At 37.9% G+C, this 26,839-nt stretch overlaps 1 long non-coding RNA gene and 1 pseudogene across 2 annotated transcripts in view; one reads left to right on the top strand and one right to left on the bottom strand.

Annotated features, from left to right (window-relative positions):
• The window catches only part of LOC104001854 (uncharacterized), a 159,679-nt gene that overhangs the window by 128,891 nt on the left and 3,949 nt on the right, over nt 1-26,839 (bottom strand). The window lies entirely within an intron of this gene.
• On the top strand, nt 11,572-12,790 carry LOC467371 (eukaryotic initiation factor 4A-I-like; annotated as a pseudogene).

Genomic DNA, 26,839 nt, shown 5'->3' with positions numbered 1-26,839 from the left:
TAGAAGCCTTCAGAACAAAGACCTGAAGATTCAGGGGAAGTTATCCATTTTTTTGCTGAGGTTCAACAACGTATGGACAGCCATGTAGAAATATGATTGGGAAAAAAGGGTACAATCTAATGTTAATAGACTGAGCTGGGAAACCCAGCAAGACTTGTCTCTCTAGATTCTTCTTGGTCTCTTTGAGCACATATTCCTTCCTTTTGTGTGGAGGCAGGTCCCTTTCTGAAGTGGGGGGTCTTATGACCTACAAACAAGGTAGGTCAGAAAATTTATGACCAATTTTTATTCAGAAAGGCAGAGGGAAAATTAGAGTAATATATTTAGGTTTTATGGCTGGCTTTAGGGCAAAAGGGTTCTTTTTTGAGACAGAGTCTCTCTCTGTCACCCAGACTGGAATGCAGTGGTGATCTTGGCTCACTGCCACCTCCACTTCCCGGGTTCAAGCAATTCTCCTGCCTCAGGCTCCTGAATAGCTGGGATTACAGGCACATGCCATCACACCTGGCTAATTTTTGTATTTTTAGTAGAGACGGGGTTTCACCATGTTGGTCAGGCTGGTCTCAAACTCCTGACCTCGTGGTCCGCCTACCTCGGCCTCCCAAAGTGCTGGGATTACAGGTATGAGCCACCATGCCTGGCTAGGGGTTCTTCCTTCTATGACCTGCCTTGGAGAAGACGGATTCTAGTTTCTATGACAAACCTTGGGGAAGAATGGGACTGAGAGACAAGAGGGAAGTAAAAGGTCAAGGAGAAACTTTTGCTTCTGAGGCTGCTTCTAAGGCCTTCATTTTGGGATATTGTACTCTGAGCCCCAACACCTTCATACCCCTGAACTTTTGCACATGTTATTCCCTATTCTTATGCAACTATTCATTTTTTCTCCCTGAGAGTTGCCTACTCATCCTTTAATACTCTCTCTTCTACTAGGTCCTACTGGACTCTCCTGAGTGAGAAAGACTTTCTTCCTTTAGGTGATACATTTTTAATGGAGGTGACAGCACCTCTGTATTAGTCAGTTTGCCTGCTATAACAGAATAGCATAAACTGGATAGATTATAAACAAGATAAATTTATTTCTCATCATTCTGGAAGTAGAGAAGTCCAAGATCAAGGCCGCAAGAGATCTGGTGTCTAGTAGGGGCATACTTCCTGGTTTGCAGGCAGCCATTTTCTTGTATCTTCACAAAGCAGAGACAAGAAAGAGCAAGAGCCAGCTCTCATGTCTCTTTCTTATGAGAGTACGATTCCCATTATGGGAGTTCCTCCTTCCTGACCTAATTACCTCCCAAAGGCCCCACATCCTAGTATTATCACATTGAGGGTTAGGATTTCAACATATGAATTTGTGTGGGAGGAACACAAATATTCAGTCCATAACAGCCTCCAAAGTTAGGGGGACAAAAATCTTACTTTTTTTTGCAGTAAAACACAAATAGACCTACTAGAACATAAATATACAGTATACATGTGGTAATAAATTTAAAGAAGGGGGATGATTGGGGGAAAGAGTCTTAAAAGGCTCATATAGAGGGTGGTAATGGGGAAAATAGATTAAGAAACACTGCTCCAAGCTGACATCGTGTCTGTACATGCCTAAATTTCAGTCCTTCTCATGCTTTATTGTATTTGTTCATTTGCATATCTCTACCTCCCACTACACTTTAAGATGTTGAAGTCAAGATCCAGGTGTTATTATTTATAGCCCTGCCTGAAACACAATAGATACATGTTGAATAAATGAATGAATAAATCATATGAAAGACTATTTGCAAACTTAGGATGAGATCTTTGTCTTTCTGGGAAAACAATCCCCATCCTACACTCTTCTCCATTTAGAAAGGAGTCATTTCAGGTCCCAGAAGCCTCCCACTGTCAGCCCCAAAACTCCTCTTTTGCTTTCTCACAGGATGTTTAGTGGAAGAAAGCAGTTGGGAGAGGAGAATCCTCATGAAATTAACATTCCTGAGTACCTTATGCATATGGAGAGTTCCCAGGGAAAGCATAGGGACAAATCACTACTCCTTTCTTCTCCCCACTCTTTACAGGTATATTAATTTGGGTTTAGGAGAGAACTGCTTGCAAATATAGTTATCCAAGTCATCACTAACAACAGCACAGGGCTCCATCCTAAATTACTTTCCAGGTGAAAAATAGCTGAGGTCCAAAGACTATACCCTAACTACCCTAACAGATAGAATGTATCTAAGAGAAAAAAAAAAATCAGAAACATAGCTATCAAATTGGATTTTCTGCCTCCCAAAGGCAGTGTTATTTTTGACAGGGTTCAATACAAAATACTTCCACAGATGAAAATGTATGATTCCTAGCAATGCCTCTACCCACAGTCTGTGGGAGGGCAACATCAAAAAGCCACTGGGTGCTCATTAAAGGCTGCCCTTAGAAAATAAGAAACCATTCTCCACCAGCCCACAGCAAATAGAAAGACCAAGCAATGTCTTCAAGGGTTTCAGAACGAGCAGTTATCCAGCCAGCCAGCAGCAACCGCCTCTCAAATGGGAATGTGCATTTGGCCTCCAATAAAGAGATTCTGTGTACTTGATGCAGCGAATTATATTAGAGTAGAAACACGGCTCTGGTTGTGGCTGTTTTTCTTCCTTAGAAAAGCCAGGCTGGGAATGTGTAGGTGTAAAGCAATTAACCTTTTAATACAAACATGGAGACTGGAGCTAGCATTGACCCAGGAAAGAGCTAAATCCATTCCCTTGCCAAGATGAGAAGAGCCACTGAAGCATCCCTAGCAACTCTGTCCACAGAAAGGAAGAGCCTCTTAGGGAACACTGGGGTGTCGCATCACAATCAGCCAGCTCAATCTCAGTCCCCACACACTCCCACAGAGCTCTGGGCATGCATGCGACATTTACAGGTTGAAATAGGAGCACAGATGAGAGATTAATCAGTCCTGGGGCAGGGCTGTGGTGTGACAAAAGCAGGGCCCCTCTGGATTGAAAAAGGAAGTGAAAATATTAAAGTAAGTTGACCAAATGAGGCACGGTTAATAGAAAAGATTTGTTCCTCTGTTTATTCAATTTCTATATATCAGAGACTTGGTATTAGGAGTATAATAGCAGAGGAATAAAAACATGATGTTGCCATCAGGGGATTTATAGTCTAGGCGCAGAAATAGAAAATAAACAATTAAATTGATAAACAAGGTTATTTTGGATTAAAGAGAAACCAATGAAGAAAGTAAGGTGCTATGATAGAGAATGAGGCCTGCACCCATACAGAGCTCTGCTCGTGGGTTGCTTCCATCCTGAGTTTCAAGCTGTTAGCAGGCAGGGGGCCTAAGAGTTATCTTTTCTCATGACCTGATTTCGTTTGGGAAGGGATCTATGAGAACACGTTTTCCCCTTGGTAACTAGGGGAAAGAAATAAACGTGGGAGACAGGGAGGTGCGTGTTTTCTGCGAGAGCCCAGAGACTCACCACTGAACCCTAAGGAGAGTCACTCTGCCACATTGAATGGTTTTATAAAATCCAGATTTCTTAAGATACGGGGTTGATATCTGTCGTAGAGTTGTTTTGAAGGTAAATATATGTACAAAAATGTCTACCGCAGTATCACTCCTGGAGCAGGGCTCTGGTGTGCCAAGCACGGCCCCTCTGGATTGAAAAAGGAAGTGAAAATACTAAAGTTGCCCAAATGAGTCAAAGATAATAGAAAAGGTTTGTTTGTATATAGAATCTTAGCTTCTTAGCAGCAATGTGACTGGCACTGCTTGGGTGCCACATTAGAAGAAGGAGACTCAGAGTGAGGGAGGGAGCATGGAGCCCTTCCACGTGGAACCAGTGTGGCTGTGATTCACAGAGTAATCAAGGCATGCAGCACTGTGAGCAGCTGGAACACTGCCCTGGGCACAGACAGCACTGTTGTGGCCACCCTGGGACTCCATTGGCAGCTGTGCCCAGAGAACAGCACCTAGGGAGTGAAGGAAATGACAAGAGGGAGGGCTGCCACGAGCTTCTGTTAAACATCACCTCCCCTTCCAGCCATGTACCTGGCGGGGCTGTGATTTTGACAGGAGGGTGCTCATACTATAAGAGACAAAACACACGAAAGAAATTTGAATTTAACACAAAATTATCATTTGCTATGATTGTGTCCCCCAAAGTTCACATGCTAGAAACTTAATCCCCAATGCAACAGTGTTGAGAGGTAGGAATGTTAAGAGGAGACTACATCACAAGGGATCTGCCCTTAGAATGAATTAATGTTACTACCACACAGTGGGGTTTTTTACCACAAGAGTAGGTTTGTTCTAAAAGCAGGTTCAGACTGTGCAAGGTGAATCACACCTGTAATCCTGGCACTTTTGGAGGCTGAGGCAGGCAGATCACTTGAGGTCAGGAGTTTGAGACCAGCCTAGTGAAACCCCATCTCTACTAAACATATAAAAATTAGCCGGGCATGGTGGTGCACGACTGTAATCCCAGCTACTCAGGAGGCTGAGGCAAGAGAATCACTTGAACCCAGGAGGCGGAGGTTGCAGTGAGCCTAGATCATGCCATTGCACTCCAGCCTGGGTGACAGAGTGACTCAGACTCAAAAAAATAAAATAACAAAAAATAAACAAAAGTAGGTTCAACCCCCTTCTTGACCTCTCTCACCTTCTCTCACCCTCCCTCACCCCTGTGATGGCTTTTTCCATGTTATGACACAGCAAGAAGGCCCTCACCAGATGCTGACTAGCCCCTCAATCTTGGACTTCCCAGCCTCCAGAACTGTGAGAAATGAATTTATTTTCTTTATAAATTACCTAGTGCCTGTTATTCTGTAATATCAGCACAAAACAAACCAAGACGCCAGTATTATGTGCCTGGCCAGTATTAGTCATTGTAGCAGACTTTTTTGTATATATATTAACCTTCAAAACAACCCTATGATAGATGTCAATAACCCCATATTTTAGATAAGAAATCTAGGGTTCATAAAATCACCCAGTATCACAGAGCTATTAAGTGGCAGGGCAAATATTCAAACTTAAGCTTTCTGCCATCAACACTAGGGTGTGAAAGAGTCTGAAAGTGTTTTTAAAAGTAGTAATACAACATCATTAAAAGTTCTCCTTTATTTAAGACCCATATTTCCAGCCTCTGTCAGCTCCCAACTTATACCTTAAACATTTAAAAACTAAATAAAAATGCTTTGTTTATTATTTTTTCTCCTTCATTCCCTGGTCTTCTCTTCTCTCCCTGCATTCAATGAGGATCAAGACTTTGGTCTGAGTCCAGTTTCCATTTTAACTGCCTTTCACAGAATAGATGGTTATAAAATGTAGCAGATAGATGTGCATGTTTTCTGGTCTGGCTCTATCTATCAAGAAGCCACTTTTCACCATGTGGCCACTTGATTCAGCCTACAAAGGGTATGCAATTACTCTTACCTTCCATGAGATCCAAAGGTCCCTACATGAATAATATCTAAATAAAAATTTCTTCATTTGTCTTGTTTCCTCACTCTTTTCTGATTTTTTTTTTTTAACACTTGGTTTGTTTGTCCAATATCTAAAGTACCCGTGCCATTTCTATGTTAATACCTTTAAGGTCTGAACTTGAGTTTAAGGATGCCATTAAGAATGCACTTCTTGCTACAACCATATTTTATATTCCCCTAACAAGTCTGAAGCCTCGAATACAAAGGATTATAGAAATTACCAAGTTATTTTTAAAGATTGCATTTATATTATTCACAATGTTTTTGCCAGAAACACATCTTACAATGCAGAGAAACTGGAGATCATATAGTTATTACAAAAAGGCTGAATGTTACATAAAAGAAAAATGTCAATTTGCAGTTGATTTTTAGTAGTTGCATCATGTTTCCATACTTGATACCTGATATTTAAAATGTATTGCATTGCTCCTGTGTAATAGATTTATGGATGATGATGATGATAAGCATCATAAACATCAGATAAATTATTACTGAATACCAGAGGGATAAAAATTGTTGCTGAAGAATTAGTATATACAGCACTATTCACAATACCAAAGACATGGAATCAACCTAAATGCCCATCGATGACAGACTGGATAAAAAAAAAATGTGGTACATACACACCATGGAATACTATGCAGCCATAAAAAAAGGAATGAGATCATGTCCTTAGCAGGGACATGGATGGAGCTGGAAGCCATTATCCTCAGCAAACCAATGCAGGAACTGAAAACCAAACACTGCATGTTCTCACTTATAAGTGAGAGCTGAATGATGAGGACACAAGAACACTGGGAGGGGAACAACACACACTGGGGCCTGTCAGATGGGCAGGGGAGGGTGAACATCATGATAAATAGCTAATGAATGTAAGGTTTAATACCTGGGTGATGGGTTGATGAGTGCAGCAAATCACCACAGCACACGTTTACCTATGAGACAAACCTGCATGTCCTTCACATGTATCCTGGAACTTAAAGTAAAATTAAATTTTTTTTAAAGAATTAGTATAAAGACTTAAGAACTGGACAAATCCTCTGTCTTCAGGAGAATATGTTGAACCAACATACCAGATCATCACCAGTGAACACCTATTTGTCACACAAGAGATTCATCCTGATATTAGCAATGTTTGCTTTTCTTTAAAAACTTGAAAATCATTTCAAAAGTCTGAGTGGATTAGTAGCAGTTAGTGCATTTGCAGAAAGCTCTTAGAAGGAAAGATAATGTATAAACAGAAACTGACTCGGGAGTTGAATAAAAGCAACAAAAGCTTTTCTGGGAAAGCCAGTCATGTGCCATCTCCAGACATTTTTTACATGCCTCAATATAAGCATGCCCCGGAAGCTGATGCATTGAGGCAAAAAGTATGCAAACAACCAAGGTCTATATTTCGGGACAATTAACTCATACACTGGGCAGCCAGTGGTCACGAAACTCAGAACCCGACTCCAGCTGACATTCAAGGCAATCACTTAGCTCCTCCCTTGCCTTCATCTCTCATGTGCAACCCTAAGGAATTTCAGGCCTGCCTTAGTCCATTAACTCCTTACCTCCTGCTTCCTTAGTCATGGATGCAGAATTAGGCAGAAGTCCCTACAGTATATACAGATACATATATATTTATATGTGTGTGTGTGTGTGTATATATATTTATGTATATCCATATAAAATACATTTTATAAATAATGCTATTTTAGAAGTGATACCTATAAATATCTAAGTATATATCCAACTAAAAGTATATTTTAGTATTCAGTTAACATGTGCATAATTATCATGGATTGAGTTTAAAAAGCAGCTAAACCTGTCATGTTCTTTTCAGAATGTCAGGTATTAGTAAAGTCAGCAGTTCTGCAAACATGCTGTTTCTGCTGTTAGTTTCATGGCTACTTTACCTGCAGAAGAGTGGCTGGCACAAAGTGAAAGCTCAAGAAACACTAGATCAAAAGGAATGGCATAAAGGAAACACTAGACTTGCAGATAGAATATCTACATTCAAGTTTGAACTAATTCCCTTCAAATCTTTCTGAACTGTAAGGTGGGAATAATATTCCCTCACTTGGCTCTACTTTCCCCGTAGAGATCTCCATGATAGTAACAGTTTCAGTAACAGTAATTTTATCTGTAGAACTGGCTTCAGTAGCAGGAACAGTAGTAATAAGTGGAAATTATTTTTACTATAAACATTATATTGGAATGGATTCATTGATTCATTCATTCCACTGTACCAGGAACCACATAATTGGCTAGATACACAGAGAGAAGACAGAATTACTACCCCAGGTAGGGAGGGTCATCACCTAGCTAGGGAAAAACATATTGCATGACATGGGATAAATGTTTGTACACATGGATTTACCTGAATGTTTTCTCTTTGCTTCTTGTCAACGTAAAATGTTCCACCAGAATTTTCTGGGAAATACAACTAGCCTTTTCAATGTATCCCTTTTTCTTACTGTCTAAACTGGAACAAGTTTCTTTTCTTGGATAATTTTACATCCTCTCTTATTAACCTAGGTCTTCTTTTTAACAAACTTTTCATTGATTCACTTGGTACGTACCAGACACTTTGCTAAAGCTCAGATTTCAAAGATAAAAGAGTCCTACCTTCGAGCAAAGAATTTTCCTCTATTTTCAGGAAAGCAATAAAAAAAAATCCAAAGCAACCACTTTGAAGACAGTTATAAGCTCACTTTGTGAATGAAGTCTTAGTATCGAGGGTAAAGTGCTAGGATATCTAAAACTTACCTTCAAATAGTATAGCAAAAAAAATATGTATTTATACACAGGGAGAGAAAGCAAAGAAAATTTATAACAGTTGAATGCAACAAATATAAGTTCATTGTTTTATTACTTCAATTTTTCCGTATGTTTGAAATATTTTCTTATAAAAAGTGGAGGAAATGAACAAAAGGTTCAATGGAGTCAGGTCACTCTTGGTTACAGTCTGGTTCCAGAACTGTCCAGCAGTATGAGCTGGACCTCGTATTAGTTATTAACCTCCCAAGATCTCAGTCTTCTCATTGCTAAATGAGATTTTACATGCCAGAGTGGGTTCTTCTGCACATTAAATTAGATAATTCATGTAAAACATGTAACACAGTCCTGATGCTTAGAAGAATAAAACAAATATTAACTACTATTATTTTATCTGTAAAAGAATACTTCAGCCGGGCATGGTGGCTCACGCCTGTAACCCCAGCACTTTGCGAGGCTGAGGCAGGTGGCTCACAAGGTCAGGAGTTTGAGACCAGTCTGGCCAAGATGGTGAAACCCCGTCTCTACTAAAAATACAAAAATTAGCTGGGAGTGGTGGTGGGCACCTGTAGTCCCAGCTACTCGGGGGGCTGAGGCAGGAGAATCACTTGAACCCAGGAGGCAGAGGTTGCAGTGAGCTGAGATCATGCCACAGCACTCTAGCCTGGGCGACATAACAAGACTCTGTCTCAAAAAAAAAAAAAAAATCTGTGAAATGATGTAGAATTTAAAATATGGAGATCAGGAAGACGGCATTTCCAGGAATAGTAGAAAGTGTGTTTCCCGAGAGGTAGGCAAGCTTTGGAGCAGCATGGCTCTGAGGGTATATACCAATCTCTGGTGGTTTTAATCCAGAGTTCTAAGGGTCCCATGACTGGGGAGGACAAGAGACCAAGCTTGGGGCTTAGAGAGTACAAAATTTTAGATCAGAGACAATTGAATGAAGCTGGGGCTTTTGTAAAGCTACATCATCAATAAGCGATCTAAAGAAAAGCCCTGTTGGACAATGGGAGATGGGGAAGATTCTTGCTTATATCTGCCTACCTAGTGAGTCAAGTGAGGCTTTGGGTGGAGCCCACATTCACAGGCAGTTAGAACCAGAAGTTTTATTTCTGTGTAGTTGAAAATTTATTTGAAAATGAACTCAAGTTAGTAGCATCCTCTAGCATCTGGCAGAAGCAAACACGATCCTACGGAAGAGAAGGCACATTAAGTCCACACTTCAAAAAATTCCTAAAGATTCCATGGAACATTAATTCACAATCAAAACTAATAAAATACATAAGGACCATGGAAACATGGACAGAAGTCAACCAAAACAACCAGCTACAGAATCAGACTCACAAAACTTGTTAAAATAAATTCAATAAGCTTGTTAAAATAAATTCATTTTAAAAATTAGAGGTATTAAAAGTATGACAGTAGAAAAAGACACTACAGAAATGCCCAGACTTTTGAAAGAACACAAATTTTTACTGCTAGAAGTGAAAATCTAAAATGAAAATGAAAAAAAAAATCTTTACAAATTAAATAGAGGAGAAGCAGCGTAAAAACTATTTAATGAACTGAAACATAGATCTGAAAAAATTATCCAGAACTTAATATAGACAACCGAAGAAGTAGAAAGTATAAAATTTCAGATGGAAAGAATAAAAGGAAGTGGATACTGGCAATATTCGAAGAGAAAATGACTGGAAATTTCCCATAATTGATAAGATGAATCCTCAGATTCAGAAACAATGTAATCGTAAGGAAAAATAAGTAGAACTAAATCTACATTATATTGTAACTGCAGAACATCAGAGACAACAAGACTATCTTTAAAATTTCAACAACAATGGAAGCCAGAGGAGAGTGGAATTATAGATTTTAATGCTAGACGAAAATAACAAAGAATTATAATAAGAAAACTATACAGCTCTTATAGATTCATAACTAAAAATAAAATAATTGTTAAGGTAAGAAAACTTTTTCAAAAAAGTCAGATAAGAAAAAAACAGAGTGTTTATGCCAACAGAAACACCAAAGAAATTTCCAAAAGAGGAATACTACTAAGAAGAAAAATTATCTCAGAAGGAATGCCTAAAATGCAAAAAGAAACTATGAGCCAAGAAAATAATAAACATGAGGTAAATGTAAACAAATATCAACTGTAGAATATATTAATCAAAATAATAATATCTGATTTTTTGGATTTTGTAAATAAAGACAGAACTGAAATACTGCAATGATTTAAGAGTGGGGAGTTATTAACATTAATGCTTTTCAGGATAAAAGATGTTAATTTTAGTCATTGCTAAGTTTAAAAAGTACTTTAAAATTTTTATTGAAACCTAAAAGAAGAGAAATGCAGTATATAGCTTCCTCACCTCATGAAGTTTTTTTTAATTGAAAGAAAAATTTTCATTGAAACACTAAAAGAAGAGAAATGCAGTATATAGCTTCCTCACCTCATGAAGTCTTTTTTTAATTGAAAGAAACTGTATAGTTAAAAGGCCAAATATTTCAAGCTGTATTAAATATAAACAAAACCCACTAAATGCCATTTCAACATCATACTGTAGGTCCTATTTAACAGTTAACATTTATTAGATACGACCATGTATCAGGCACTGTTGTGAGCACTTTACAGGACTTAATACAATATCTTATAAGGTATGTATAGTGTTATCCATTTTTGCAGATGAGAAAACAAGCTATATAGCTTGTCCAAGATTATATAACAAGTTAGTAGCAGAGGATAGACCCAGACAGTCCAAATCCAGAATTTGTGCTCTTAACCACTACCTTATACTCTCCCATCCTACTAATATGCTAATATAATTTAGCAAAGTTGCTAGATATAAAATCAATATATAAAATTCTATTGCATTTCAGTAAACCACTAACAGTTTGAAAACTCTACTTTTTTTTTTTTTTTTTTTTTTTTTTTTTTTTTTTGGAGATGGAATCTCACTCTGTCACCAGGCTGGAGTGTAGTGGCACGATCTTGGCTCATTGCAACCGCCGCCTCCCGGGTTCAAGTAATTCTCCTGCCTCAGCCTCCTGAGTACGTGGGACTACAGTTGTGGGCCACTACGCCTGGCTAATTTTTGTATTTTTTAGTACAGACAGGGTTTCACCATATTGGCCAGGCTGGTCTTGAACTCCTGACCTCGTGATCCGCCTGCCTTGGCCTCCCAAAATTCTGGGATTACAGGCATGAGCCCCCGCACCTGGCCGAAAACTCTACTTTTAAAACAATGCTATTTAAAATAGCAACAAAAAGATGCCTACTAATAAATCTAACAGAAGTTGTGGAAGATCTTTATTTAGACAATTATAAAAATAGTTTTAGAGTTTCTAAGGATCATGTCTGTGAGTCAGGATTCCAGAGACCATGGTCCTGATGGGATGGAGCCGGGAGACGTCATTGAGAGTAACTGGAATGAGGTTGTTGACAGCTTTGATGACATGAACCTCTCAGAGTCCCTCCTCCATGGCATGTACATCTACAGTTCTGAGAAGCCCTCTGTCATCCAGCAGTGAGCCATCCTACCTTGTATCAAGGGTTATGATGTGATCGCTCAAGCCCAATCTGGGACTGGGAAAATGGCCACATTTGCCATATCGATTCTGCAGCAGATTGAATTAGATCTAAAGGCCACCCAGGCCTTGGTCCTAGCACCCAGTTGAGAATTGGCTCAGCAGATACAGAAGGTGATCATGACACTAGGAGACTACATGGGTGCCTCCTGTCACGCCTGTATTTGGGGCACCAACGTGTGTGCTGAGGTATAGAAACAGCAGATGGAAGCTCCCCATATCATCGTGGGTACTCCTGGTCATGTGTTTGATATGCTTAACTGGAGATACCTGTCTCCCAAATACATCAAGATGTTTGTACTGGACGAAGCTGACGAAATGTTAAGCCATGGATTCAAGGACCAGATCTATGACATATTCCAAAAGCTCAACAGCAGCACCTAGGTTGTTTTGCTGTCAGCTATAATGCCTTCTGATGTGCTTGAGGTGACCAAGAAGTTCATGAGGGACCCCATTTGGATTCTTGTCAGGAAGGAAGAGTTGACCTTGGAGGGTGTCTGCTCATTCTACGTCAACATGGAATAAGAGGTAGAAGCTGGACACACTGTGTGACTTGTATAAAACCCTGACTGCCACCCAGGCAGTCATCTTCATCAACACTTGAAGGAAGGTGGACTGGCTCACTGCGAAGATGCATGCTCGAGATTTCACCATCTCTGCCATGCATGGAGATATGGACCAAAAGGAACGCGATGTGATCAGAGGGAGTTTCATTCTGGCTCTAGCAGAGTATTGATTACCACTGACCTGCTGCCCAGAAATACTGATATGCAACAACTTTCTTTAGTCATCAAATATAACCTTCCCACCAACAGGGAAAACTATATCCACAGAATCAGTCGAGGTAGATGGTTTGACCTTAAGGATGCGGATATTAACATGGTGACAGAAGAAGACAAGAGGACTCTTCGAGACATCAGGACCTTCTACAACACCTCCATTGAGGAAATGCCCCTCGATGTTGCTGACCTCATCTGAGGGGCTGTCTTGCTACCTAGCCCCAGCCAGCGTTCAATCTTGGGGGGCTGAGAAGCAGCAGGAGCGGGTAGGGAAGGGAGCCAAGGGATGGATATCTTGTCATTTTTTTTTCTTTAAATAAATGTCACTTTTTGAGGCAAAAGAAAAAAGTTTTAAAACTTAAACACATAAATTTATAACCATGTTTGTGGACAAAAGTAAACAATATTATAAAAATTAATCTTTCCAACATATTCTGTAGATTCAATGCAACTGCAGTAAAAGTCTACCAGTGTATTTTCTGAAATTTGCAAATGTGATTCTGAAATTTATATAGAAGATCAACGATCTAAGACTATCTAAAACACTCCTAACAGAAAAAAAAATGTGAAATGTTTGTCCCCCCTGGATATTTATTTAGTATAAACCTGTAGTAATTTAGTCACCATGATACTGACACAAGAAACAAACTAACGAAACTGAATAGAGAGCCCAGAAATAGGCCACGTGTATGTTAATACCTGATATAAAACAGTGCTACCCACTACAGCTAATGAGGAAAGAATGGACTGAAAAACAAGTGATTGTAACTCATATGGGGAGAAAAATTGATTCAAATACCCACTTTACTATTCACAAAAATCAATTCCACATGGATCAAGAACTTAAACATAAAAGGTACAACTTTTAGGAAAAAATATGAGAGAATATCTTATGGCTTCAGTGTAAGATAGAATTTTGTTTAAAAGACTCAAAAATGCAAACTGTAAAGAAAGATGAGTGAATCAAACTGCATTTAAAGTAAGAATTTCATTCCAAAAAGCTGACAACACACACACACACACACACCCCCCATAAAGGCAGTGAAAGACAAGCCACAGACTATGAGATATTTGCAGCATCTGTGATTGTTAAAAGGTTAGTGTCCAGAATATATACAGAATGCCTATAAGTTACTAAGAATAAGACAAATTACCCTATATTAAAATGGTCAAAATATATTAACAGGCATATCAGAGAGAAGGAAGCACAAGTGGCCATCAAACATGTAAAAAAAATTCACGCTCTTTATTAATCAAGAAAAAGCAAAGTAAAACCACTATAGTACATCATTTTATTCTAATGAGATAAAAATGTAAACACATTGGCTAAGATGTAAAACAAAAGAAATTTGAAGACATTATTAGCTCGAGTTTAGATTAATACAATTTGTAAAATATTTAGGCATCATCTTTTAAAGTTGAATATATGCATGCCTCATGACCCTGCCATTTTATTTGCATATGAATCTTCGAGAAGCTGTTATATGTCCACCAAGATATACCTAAAAATGTTCATAAGAGTATTATTTGCAAAACCAAAAAACTGAAAACACAACTGTACAAGAGTAGAATGCAAAAATGAATTGTGTTACATTTATGCAGCAGTATATGACACAGCAGTAAAAGCAAATTAAATACACCTACATTCATCAATATAGGTGAATCTCAAAAGTTATGTTGAGGGAAGAAAGCTAGACACATAAGAATATATATAGTGTGATTCCATTTATACACAGGTCAAAAGTATAATCAGACAAATATATTACTCAGGAAATCATACCTATGTAGTAAATGCATTTTTAAAAAGCAAGGCAAGATACTAGCAAAATTGCAGAATAGGAAGCTCTAAATTTTCCTTTTCCCCCATAGACACATCAATTTAAAAGCAATACATGGATCAATTCCCATTGTGAGAAATCAAGAAGCTAATTGACACTACAGCAAGCTTCAGATTAGAACAAACAAAAGAAAGAATCATCAAACTAAAAGATGGGTCATTTAAAATTATCTAGTCAGAGGAGCAAAAGAACTTGAGGGACTTACAGGACATCATCAACTGGACCATTAGAAGTACAGGAGTTTCAGAAAGAGAGAAGAGAATGAACCAGAAAGCTTATTCAAATGAAATAATGGCTGAAGATATCCCAAATCTTGAGAAAGAAATTGATCCAGATTTATGAAGCCCAAAGTATCCAAAATGAGATAAATCTAAAGAAATCCACACCAAAACATGTTATAATTGAATTATCAAAAGTCAAACACAAAGAATTTTGAAGGAAGCAATAGAAAAGCAACTTTTACATCCATGAGAACCCCCAAAAGAATATCAACAAACTTTTCAGCAGAAACCTTGCAGTCCATAAGACAGTGGGATGATATATTTAAAATGCTTGGAAAAAACTGCCAATCAAAAAGAATATACCTGGCAAAACTATCCTTTAAAAATGAAAGAGAGGTAAAGACTTTGCCAAACAAAAGCTGAGGAAGTGCATCACCACTAGACCCGCCTTATAAGAAATACTAGGGAGTTCAACATGGAACAATCATTAAGCAGAAACACAATAGCACCAGAATGTATAAAACACATTGGTAAAAGCAAATATATAAACCTATACAGAATGCTATATTAATGTAAAAGTAGTGAATAAGTCACTTTTTTTTTTTGAGACAGTTTTGCTCTTGTTGTCCAGGCTGGAGTACAGTGGTGCGATCTCGGCTCACTGCAACCTCCGCCTCCCGGGTTCAAGTGATTCTCCTGCCTCAGCCTCCCAAGTAGCTGGGATTACAGGCGCCCACGACCAACACAGCTAATTGTTTGTATTTTTAGTAGAGATGGGGTTTTCACCATGTTGGCCAGGCTGGTCTCAAACCCCAGACCTCAGGTGATCCACCTGCCTCGACCCCCGCAAAGTGCTGGGATTATAGGCGTGGGCCACTATGCCTAGCCAAGTCACTTTTAATTCCAGTATAAAAGGCAAAGATAAACGTATTAAAATAACTATAATTTTAAAATATGTTAATGAATACAAAGCATAAATAAATATAAATAGAGATATCAATAACAAAGTGTAGTGGGGTGAGAAGTAAAAATATAGAGTTACTGTATGCAATTGAAGTTATCAGCTTAAAATAGACTGTTCTATTTTAAATTCAGTTCTTTCCTATAAATAATGACTTTAAATATAAATAAGTTAAATTCTGAAATCATGTAGAGCAGGTGAATGATTTAAAAAAAAAAAAAACAAGATCCAACTATATACTATCTACAAGAGACTCACTTTAGATTTATGGACCAATACAGGATGAAAATAAAGGGATGGAAAAATATGTTTCATGCAAATCATCTAAAATTGTGCAGGAGTGATTATATTAGTATCAGAAAAAAATAGACTTTAAGTCAGAAACTATCACAGACAAAGAAGGATATTATATAATGATAAAATGGTCAGTTTCCTAGGATATTACAATTATAAATATATAGAAACCCGACATTAACACACTTAAATGTACAAAGAAAACACTGGCAGAAATGAAGGGGAAAATAGATGACAATATAAAAATAGTGAGAGACTTCAATGCCCCACTTTCAATAAAAACATCCAGTCAAAAAACCAGTAAGGAAACGGCACACTTGAACTATTGCTTTAGACCAAAGGAATCTAACAGACATATATAGTGCATTCCACCCAACGGCAGCAGACACACTTTCTTCTCAAGTGCACATGGATCTTTCTCTAGGAAAAATTGTTATGTCTCAAATATATCTTAACAAACTTAAAAATATTAAAATACCAAGGATCTCTTCTTACCCACAATGGAATAAAACTACAAATCAATAGAAGAAAAACTGAAAAATGCAAAAATATGTGGAAATGGAACAACACACACCCAAACTACCAGTGGGTCAGAAAATAAATCAAAAGGAAAATTAGAAAATATCTTGAGACAAACAAATCACAACATACCAAAACCTATGGGATGCAGCAAAACGTACTAAGAGAGAAGTTTATAGTAATAAATGTACATATAGACAATGAAATGGAAGAAACAGCCCAGGAATAAATCCACATATATAGTCAACTGATTTTCAACAAAAGAGCCAAGAATATACAATGGGAAAAGGACAGTCTTCCCTCAATGAAGGAAGTTGGAAAAACTAGTTGTCCATTTAAAAAAAATGATCTGCAAATAAATAACCTAACTTTATGCTTGAGGAACTAGGCAGGGAGAAAGAACAAACTAAGCCCAAAAGTAGCAGATAGAAAAATAATAAATATTAGGAATTAATGAGAGTAGAAAAACAATAGAAAAAAAATCAATGAAACTAAGTTTTTTGAAAAGATAAACAAAATTGACAAATCTTTAGCTAGACTAAGAGAAAAAATTCAAATAAAATCAGATATAAGAGAGGACACATTACAACTTATGTTACAGAAATAAAAAGAAACTACTATGAACAATTATATGCCAAACAACTGGATAATCCAGAAGAAATGGTAAATTCTTAGAAACATACAACTTACCAATACTGAATCATGATAGAAAATCTGAACAGATCTATAACTAGTAAGGAGATTGAATCTGTAATTAAAAAAAAAAACTCCCAATGAAGAAAAGCCAAGGATCAAGAACAAAGCAAGGATGCCCACTCTTACCACTTATAGTCAACATAGTATTAGAAGTCTTAGCCAGAGCAATTACACAAGAAAGTAATAAAAACCATCTAAATCAGAAACGAAGGAATCAAATTGTTCCTGTTTGCAGATGACATGATCTTATATGTAGGAAACCCCAGAGACTTCATATACACATACACACGCTCACACACACACATACACACGTTATAACCAATAAGTGACTCAGTAAAGTTGCAAGGTATAAAATCAATATATAAAAATCAGTTGTGTTTCTATATAGTAACAATGAACTGCAAGAGAAATGATGGAAACAATCCCATTTACAATAGCATCAAAGGAATAAAATAGGAATAAATTTAAAGAGTTGAAAGACATATACTGACTACAAAACATTGATGAGATAAATTAAAGAAGACAAAAAATGAAGACATTCTGTGTTCACGGACTGGAAGACTTAATTTAAATGTTCATATTAACCAAAGCAATCTACAGATTCAATGTAATCCATATCAAAATCTCAATGGTAGTTTTCATAGAAATAGAAAAAAAAATTCTAAAATCCTTATGGAACCACAAATGAGTAGCCAAAACAATCTTGAAAAAGAACAAAGCCGGAGAAATCATACTTCCTGATTTCAAAATATGTAACAAAGCTACAGTTATTTTTCAAAGTATGGTACTGACATACAGACAGACACATAGACCAATGAAACAGAAGACAGCACCCAGAAATAAATCCACATAGATATTGTCAACTGATCTTCAACAAAAGAGCCAAGAATGCATAATGGGAAAAGGATTTTTTTTTTTTTTTTTTTGAGATGGAGTTTTGCTCTTGTTGCCCAGGCTGGAGTGCAATGGCGCGATCTCAGCGCACCGCAACCTCTGCCTCCCAGATTCAAGCGATTCTCCTGCCTCAGCTTCCAGAGTAGCTGGGATTACAGGCATGCACCACCACGCCCGTCTAATTTTTTTGTATTTTTAATAGAGACGGGGTTTCTCCATGTTGGCTTGGCTGGTCTCAAACTCTAGACTTTAGGTGATCTGCCCGCCTCAGCCTCCCAAAGTGCCGGGATTACAGGTGTGAGCCACTGTGCCGGGCCAATGAAAGGATCGTCTTAACGAATGGAGTTGAGAAAGCTAGAAGTCCGTATGCAAAAGAATGAAATAGTACCCTTAGCTTACACCACATACAAATATCAACTCAAAATGGATTAAAGACTTAAATGTGAGACCTGAAACTGTAAAACTACTATGAGTCATAAGGGTAATGATTCATAATATTGGTTTTTTGGATATGACCCCAAAAGCAGAGGCAACAAAAACAAAAATAGACAAATGGGATTACAGCAAACTAAAAAGCTCTGCACAGGCAAAGAAACAATCAACAGAGTGAAGACAACACCTATGGAATGGGAGAAAATTCTTGCAAACATCTGATAAGGAGTTCATATCAAACAGATATGAATAACTCAAACAACTCAATACAAGGAAACAACACAATTTTAAAAACAGGAAAAAAAAACAGAATACACATTTCTCAAAAGAAGATACACAAATGGCCAATAGGTATATGAAAAAATGCTCAATATCACCCTATCAGGGAAATATAAATTAAAACCACAATGAGGTATCACTTCAAATCTGTTAGGATGACTATTCTAACAAAACACACACAAAAAAGATAACAAGTGTTGATAAGGATGTGGAGAAAAAGGACCATGGTACACTGTTTGTAGGTATGTCAATTAGTACAGCCATTATGAAAAACAGTATGAAGATTGCTCCAAAAACTGAAAATAGAACTACCCATTTGATCCAGCAATTTCACTTCTGGGTATACATCCAAAGGATATAAAATATGTCAAAGAGATATCTGCACCCCAGTGTTCATTGCAGCATTATTTGCAATAGCCGAGATACAAAAGCAATCTAAGTTTCCATCAGTGGATGAATGGATAAAGAGAATATGTTGTATATGTACACAATGGAATACTACTCAGTCTTTAAAAAGAAGGAAATTCTGTCATTTGCAACAACATGAATAAATTTGGAGGACATCCTGTTAAGCAAAATAAGCCAGATACAGAAAAACAAATATTGCATGTTCTCAATCATAGAATCTAAAAAAGTTGAACTCACAGAAGCAGGGAGTAAAATGGTGGTTACCAGGGGCTGAAGTGGAGGGAAGGAGAGGTTTGGAAGATGTTGGTCAAAGGATACAAAATTTCAGTTAGACAGGAGGAATAAGTTCAAGAGAGCTGTTGTACAACCTGGTGACTATAATGATAATGCATTGTATTCTTAAAAGTCACTAAGAGATTTTAAGTCTTCTCATACCCCAAAAATGATGAAAGGCACTATGTTAGTTTGATCTAGCTATTCTACAACATACACATCTTTCAAAGCATCATGTTGTACATGATGTATATATTTATAATTGCATTGTATATAATTGTATTGTATACAATTTTTAAAAATTTAAGTAAAAAAGAGAAAAAGGAAAAAAGTATATTCACTCAAAAACCAAAAGAGAAAAAAAGCAAGCCAATAATAAATACAAAATTCTGAATTGCAGTTACCTTGTAAAGGGGAGAAGAAAGGGATGAGATTATGGAGGTATTTACAAGGGCATTCAAAATTGATATTTTGCTGTATTATTGTATTTTGTTTTGTTACTTTTAAACTGTATGAATAATATTAAATATTCTGTGTGTATGGTCTATTTCTCTAAAACTAAAATTAAAACACGGACCATCTGAAAACACACACTATTTGCTTTGTACCTTTCATGTGTATCATCTGTATTTATTAAAACTAGCTCAGATCCTAACATGAACAAAAATAAATATAATTATATAGGAAAATACATACCCTCTGTAAAACTCCAAACACAATTAAAGAATTATTATGGTCATTTTAGCATACGTGTAAAAATTTGCACTGAACACCATTTACTGCTAGGGTACTAGAAGGAAGATGGAGCTGTCACGGGTGTCCTCTTCCACATAGCAGGTGGCAATTAGCACTCCAAAGAACTGAAAAGGGTTTAATCCTGGAAGCCACAGGATTCCATTTGTGCTTTAAAAGACCACTTGGACTGCTATTTAGTACACTGTAGAAACAGGGAGTTAATTACTGGTAGTCCTAGATTGGAACAGAAGAAGAGGGTAGAACTAGGATTGAGCGGTGTTCGCAGCAACAAAGTCAACAGATTTAAAGTCTGTTTTGAAGGTAGAATATGATGTTGATGAATTAGATGTGGAGATAACCTTATAAAATAGTAATATGTCAAAATATCTATAGTTCTCATTCTCTAAAGATGCTTTAGTTACTTCAACAGATTTCTGTGTTGTCTTCATAAGTTCTACAGAAATTAAAAAATAAAAATAAATATCTCTTGGCTAATCATAACACTGGCAACACGGCTCATGCCACGTCCATGCATATACCTTCCACCAGGGAAAACACGTGGAACCACCAGAAGGTGTCAGAACTGCCACAAACTCTTTCAATTATTGATAATAAATTGTGACACACTATTTTATTCTTTAACATTCTCAAATTTTTATAAAGATAAAGAATTAAAGCCTTTTGCTATCATAGCCAGCTACTGTATGACCCCATTTCCAAATATATTGGTTACATTCTGACCCTGCTTCCTGGAATAATGAAATACACAAATGCTTACTGAGTGCTTGCTAGGTACCAGGCACTGTTTCTAACTCTTGTGAGAATTAACTAGTTTAATCTTCACTTCGGTCCTGGGAGGAAGAGAGTCTCATTATCTCCATTCATGGCACATGAATCAAACATGTTTATTGCTTCCCAGACTTTAAGTTACAGAAGGAGCTCGGAGTCACACTGACACCGAACTGTGTGTTTTAACATGCCCAAGTTGCACTTGATGGATCTTAAGTGTCTTTACTGATTAATTTTGTTGAAAATACCCAAGGAAGATTCATAAAACTGTAGAAAACATACAAATATTGAGAAAACAAATCAGTCCCTCCCCAAAGATTGAGGATAAGCAATGTCTGTATCATAAAGAAATAAAGAGAAACTAGAAATGCAAGCAAATTTCTAAGCAAATAAACTTGATAGTACCAAGTATTCCAAATGTTATAAAAAATATACAATGAAACCAGCAAGGACCCAAGGACCCCACTTAAAGCTGGAAAAAAAATATGTAACATTGGGATACATAATGCTGAGCTTGATTTTCTTTTTCAACTGTCACACTCTAAACAGATCAAACTTAAAATTTTCTCAGAAGCCACAAGAACCGTATGTGTTTGTTGACAGGGAAGCCATACCACTGGGGCAGAAGTCTCTTACTTGCTTACACTTAAGTACTAAGCCTGTAATGAATGGTTTATAGTGGTACTAAGCCTGTAATGCACGGGTTATAATGGTTTTCAACCTTGACAACACATTAAAATCACCTGGTGTGCTTTCTTAACTAACTTTCCAACCCCTGAAAGTCTATTCTGTTGGTCTGGAAGCTATCTGAGGCACCAGGAGTTTTTATAAATCCCCAGGAAATTCCAACGTACGATCAAAGCTTGAGAACCACTGCTTTAGATCTAGGCCTATGGAGGTTCTCACCACTGCAACATAGCCATGCTCTGGGCTTAACACTACCTTGAAAGGTAAGAAAATAAGCAAAAGGCTGAAGCCATCTTCTGAATTCCTATAAACCATCATGAGCACTTGGTTAGATTACTTCTTCTGCAAGCATTACGCGTTAGGAAACTTAGCTATCTAGCGAGCCAGCCACCGTTGACAGCTTCTTTCAGATGTATTTGCTTTAACATAACATGTGAACATGCTTGGACAGCAATAAATAGCACAGCTTTCTTCATTGTAACTACGAATTAGGTTAACTATGGATTAGACAAAAGAGAAGATGGGAAAGGGAGAAACTGGGGACCTGATATGTGCTAGACATTATGTGCATTTGGCTTTGAATCTTTACAACAATCCTATGAGGAAAGTGTATTTTATTTTATTCCTCAGGAAACTGAGGTTCAGTGGGGATTGAGTAGTCTCCCAAGATCCCAGGGCTACCACAGAGTAACAACACTGGGGAGGTGACACAAACTGCTTTTTACTATACCACACTGCCCCCTAGGGCTACAGGGGTCTATGGCACACGCTGGAAGTTAAAAGAATTTGAAATACCAGAAGGCAGCAGCCGGCTTGAAATCTTCCCTGGTAGACCTAATTGGATGTGATTGCTCTTTCTCCCAACACTTAACAGCCTTTTCTGTGGGTACCACTGGCTTGGCACGGAACTCTTACTGCCTTTTGTTAATTGCTAATTCATGTGCTTTCAACTAATTGCCATTATACGCAAGCTCAGGCAGGGCGAAGACATTCATGGTATTTTTTAATCTACCTCAGAGCCTAAAATTGCCTTAGAGCAGTGCTTCTCAAACTGTAATGTACATAGGAATCACCTGCGGATCTTGTTAAACTGCAGATTCTAATTCAGAAGGTTTGGGTGGGGCCTGAGATCCTCCATCTCTAACAAGCAGTCAGGGGATGCCAACGGTGCTGGTGAGATCATTCTTACCGTGAATAAAAAGAAGGCAATTATTCCACATAAATGGGGTTTTAAAACTAGACTTGAGGAACAAGCAGCTATGGTTGTGGCTTGTTAAATGAGGTTTCACCACGTATTTCAATCATTTTTTTTAAAAGGTGCCTCAGTGCTGCATGCAACTATCAAGACTCTACAGTCATCCCTTTCCTGTTCAATGAATCTTTGCAGATTGGTTATTTGATAGGTAGGACATCTCAATGTGAAAAGAAAGCACCTACAAAATACAGTTGAATTTCTCATGAATAACACAAAAGAACATTAACTGGTTGGTCAATATTTTGTTTTGTTTTTAATTAAGGATAGCAGTCTATTCCTTCCACAATTGCTCCTGTAAGCCCTGGGACCTCCTCACATGTGGCCACGGTGTCCTTGGAGCTCCCAGAGTGATTGGGATACTTTTTTTCTTCTTCTTCTTTTGAGAGCATCTCGCTCTTGTCACCCAGGCTGGAGTGCAATGGCGCTATCTCAGCTCACTGCAACCTCTGCCTCCCAGGTTCAAGCGATTCTCCTGCCTCAGCCTCCCGAGTAGCTGGGACTACAGGCATGCACCACTACGCCCAGCTAATTTTTGTATTTTGAGACAGGATTTCACCATGTTGGTGGGGCTGGTCTTCAACTCCTGACCTCAGGTGATCCGCCTGCATCAGCCTCCCAAAGTGCTGGATTACAGGCATGAGCCACAGTGCCCAGCCCATGATTGGGATACTTCTGGGGAAACCTGTGGGTAAACTCTATTAACATATTCTGGACCAAACATGGGCATTACAAACAGCAGCCTCCAGCTCAGCAGACGTGAGTTCAAGCTCTGGCAAACATTTTATTTCTCAAAGCTTCATTTTTCCTCCAGTACCACCCTCATGCAAGACTAAGGACCTCTGGCATAATACAAAATGCCCAAACTCAATTTATTCACAAGAATTATATTCATACACCCCATAGAATAGCTTTTCTCATTCACAATATTTCATTGATTTTGTGGTGACACAAAAGAGGGTTTATGCTGTATGTGATACTTTATAAATACTCCTGAAACGTGTCATATTGTGGCTCAGAAGAAGACATCTCTATCTCACATTCACCTTTGTGCCCCCCACTCCCAGACACCCTACCATGATGGCACAGGGTTTTATACAGATGTAACTGTGTCCCTTGAGCAGCCTCAATTTCCTCAACTATAAAAAGGGCTAATAATGCCTAGCCTGGATGTTTCCATGAAAATTAAACATATATTTTCCTCCAGAAGTCCCTGGCAACTTCTAGCCAACAAATCTAGACCATTTCCCCCCATGCACCCTCCAATCTTCATCTTACTACCCTCATCCATAACCTCATCTCCCTGTGTCTTCTTTCTTTTTAGAGAAATATTCCTGTTTGTCTTTCCAGTTAGGATTCATCCTCTTTTGATGACAACAGTTAGAAATAACAAATAACTTCACACAGTCAGTTCCCTATAAATATTTGTTACATGAATAAACAATTGATCCACCTGTAAAACAAATCAAGGCCAGTAGATCCTAAATATTTAGTTCTAGAAATCTCTACTACTGAGAAAAATCAGTTGGGAAATATTAACAAATAGCAGCTGTTTATGACAAATTCCTTTTAATTCAATTTATTCAAGCCCCCCTTCACAAAAAGAAAGGAACAAATCAAAGGTACCACCAATATTTAGAAATCATTTGAGAAATAGTGCAGCAGCCAGAACATCAGGCTGTCAGAAGTACTGTGAGTTTGCCTAAAGCTTACATCTATGACAGCTTTTTTTTTTTTTTTTTTTTTGAGATGGAGTTTCGCTCTTGTTGCCCAGGCTGGAGTGCAATGGCGTGATCTCAGCTCACCACAACCTCTGCCTCCCGGGTTCAAGCTATTCTCCTGCCTCAGCCTTCCTGAGTAGCTGGGATTACAGGCATATGACACCACGCCCGGCTAATTTTGTATTTTTAGTAGAGACGGGGTTTCTCCATGTTGGTCAGGCTGGTCTCGAACTCCCGACCTCATACGATCCGCCCACCTCGGCCTCCCAGAGTGCTGGGATCATAGGCATGAGCCACCGTGCCCGGCTATGACAGCTTTTAAGATGTATATAGAAACATGCAAGAAAATGCCCAGCACCAGGAAATTTGTGTGATCCTCTTGATACCCATGTGAGACCACTCATGAATGAACTGAAGATATTGCTACTTCACATTGGAGATTATTATAAAGAGTAAAGGAAATGGCATATGGGTTTTCTATTCCAGCAGCACTTAGTAGATATTCAGAAAATTGCCCATTCTGGCTCATCTTGGTGGCTATTTCCATCCCATTGGCATGGGGAAGAAGAGAAGCAAAGGCTTAACTGACATGTTCATTGACCTTATTAAAAAAGAAAGCTCTGACCATGACAAACATTTTATGTTCGGCAATCTTTGCTCTTATAGTCTTCCAAAATCTTATGAGAGGTAGTGTCAAATTCTAAAACATGTAGTTGTACAGGTATGAAAAAATTGCACTCAATGGCAGGGAAACAGGAAAGATAAACAGAATGATGGAAAATCCCATCATTGCAAAGAAAAAAAAAACTTTACAAAAAAAGATCAAATCACACCACCAAATAACATGACACTAAAAAGCTGTAAAAGAAAATCTATGTCCGGGCACAGTGGCTCACACCTGTAATCCCAGCACTTTGGGAGGCTGAGGCGGGCGGATCACAAGGTCAGGAGATCAAGACCATCCTGGCTAACACGGTGAAACCCCGTCTCTACTAAAAATACAAAAAAAAATTAGCCGGGCCTGGTGGTGGGCGCCTGTAGTCCCAGCTACTCGGGAGACTGAGGCAGGAGAATGGTGTGAACCCGGGAGGCAGAGCTTGTAGTGAGCCGAGATCACGCCACTGCACTCCAGCCTGGGTGACAGAGTGAGACTCCGCGCAAAAAAAAAAAAAAAAAAAAAAAAGGAAATCTATAAGAAAGCCTTAAAGAAATGTGAAAAAAAAAAAGATTATTAATTGAACAAAATTTTGGCCTATAAATTTAAGATAGGCAAACAAGAGACTTTTATCAGAGAGAAAATTTTATTAAAATGAAATTCATATATAAATGGCCCATTTGAGTGAAAGCAATTACCAGCTAAACAAGATTCATAGCAAAATGTCAGAGCCAAATGATTCAATGGCAAACGAAAAACAAAAGTCAGGACACAAGAAAGAGTGCATGTTATTTTATGTTATATATTTATGTAGCAATGAAATCACCTTTTCTATTTTTCCCTAAAACTGTTGAGTATTTAAGTAGTAATTGCCTTTAGTGTACTAACTGAAAATCTACTCGATATCCTGTTAATTAGGTTATACATAATATAATCTAGGGGTTACAGTGAACACATTCAAAGGGAATGTGCTCATTATAAAATCCTATTACACGTGGTTACAGTCCCTAAAGTCAGTAAGAAAACCTATGGGAATCCAGGTAATTTCCACATTTTAGACATGTGTGGAAATGTCACACTTCCTCCTCTCCTGGAGGTTTCTGAGGAATGTGTTTTATTCCATCTGAAGCCTCAGGCATGTTAGAACTCCTCAGCCAAAGTGTATTCTACACTTTATTCTGCCCTCCACATTGAGGCACCATGCTTCACAAATTTATATCAATGATTATGCTCAGAGGTGTCCTCAGGTATTGTTTTGAGTTTGGGATTTTTTCCAAATTCACATGTCCATCTTCCTGTTGATTATCTCCCTAGTGCTGTGACTTACGTGTGCCACCTCCACTTAGAGAACTATGAGATCTATTAAAAAACAATCTAAAATCTTGAGCCAAGAAAAGTACTAAATATCATTGAGGACTAGTTTTGTTTTTCAAAAAAGTAAGCAGACATACCCCAGCTCAGCGCATTCATTTATATTTGCTATTGAAAAACAAAACTTAAAAAAGAAAATGCTAATACTAGGAATGCAAGTACTTTGTCTAAGCGAAACCAGAGTAAAAAAACTGAAAATCACTCCATCTCATATCCAGTTCCTGAGTAAG

The sequence above is a fragment of the Pan troglodytes genome, chromosome 14 (assembly GCF_028858775.2).
Source record: "Pan troglodytes isolate AG18354 chromosome 14, NHGRI_mPanTro3-v2.0_pri, whole genome shotgun sequence".
Taxonomy (NCBI): Eukaryota; Metazoa; Chordata; class Mammalia; order Primates; family Hominidae; genus Pan; species Pan troglodytes.
The sequence above is the reverse complement of the archived record's forward strand: the minus strand, read 5'-3'. Positions and strand labels throughout refer to the sequence as shown.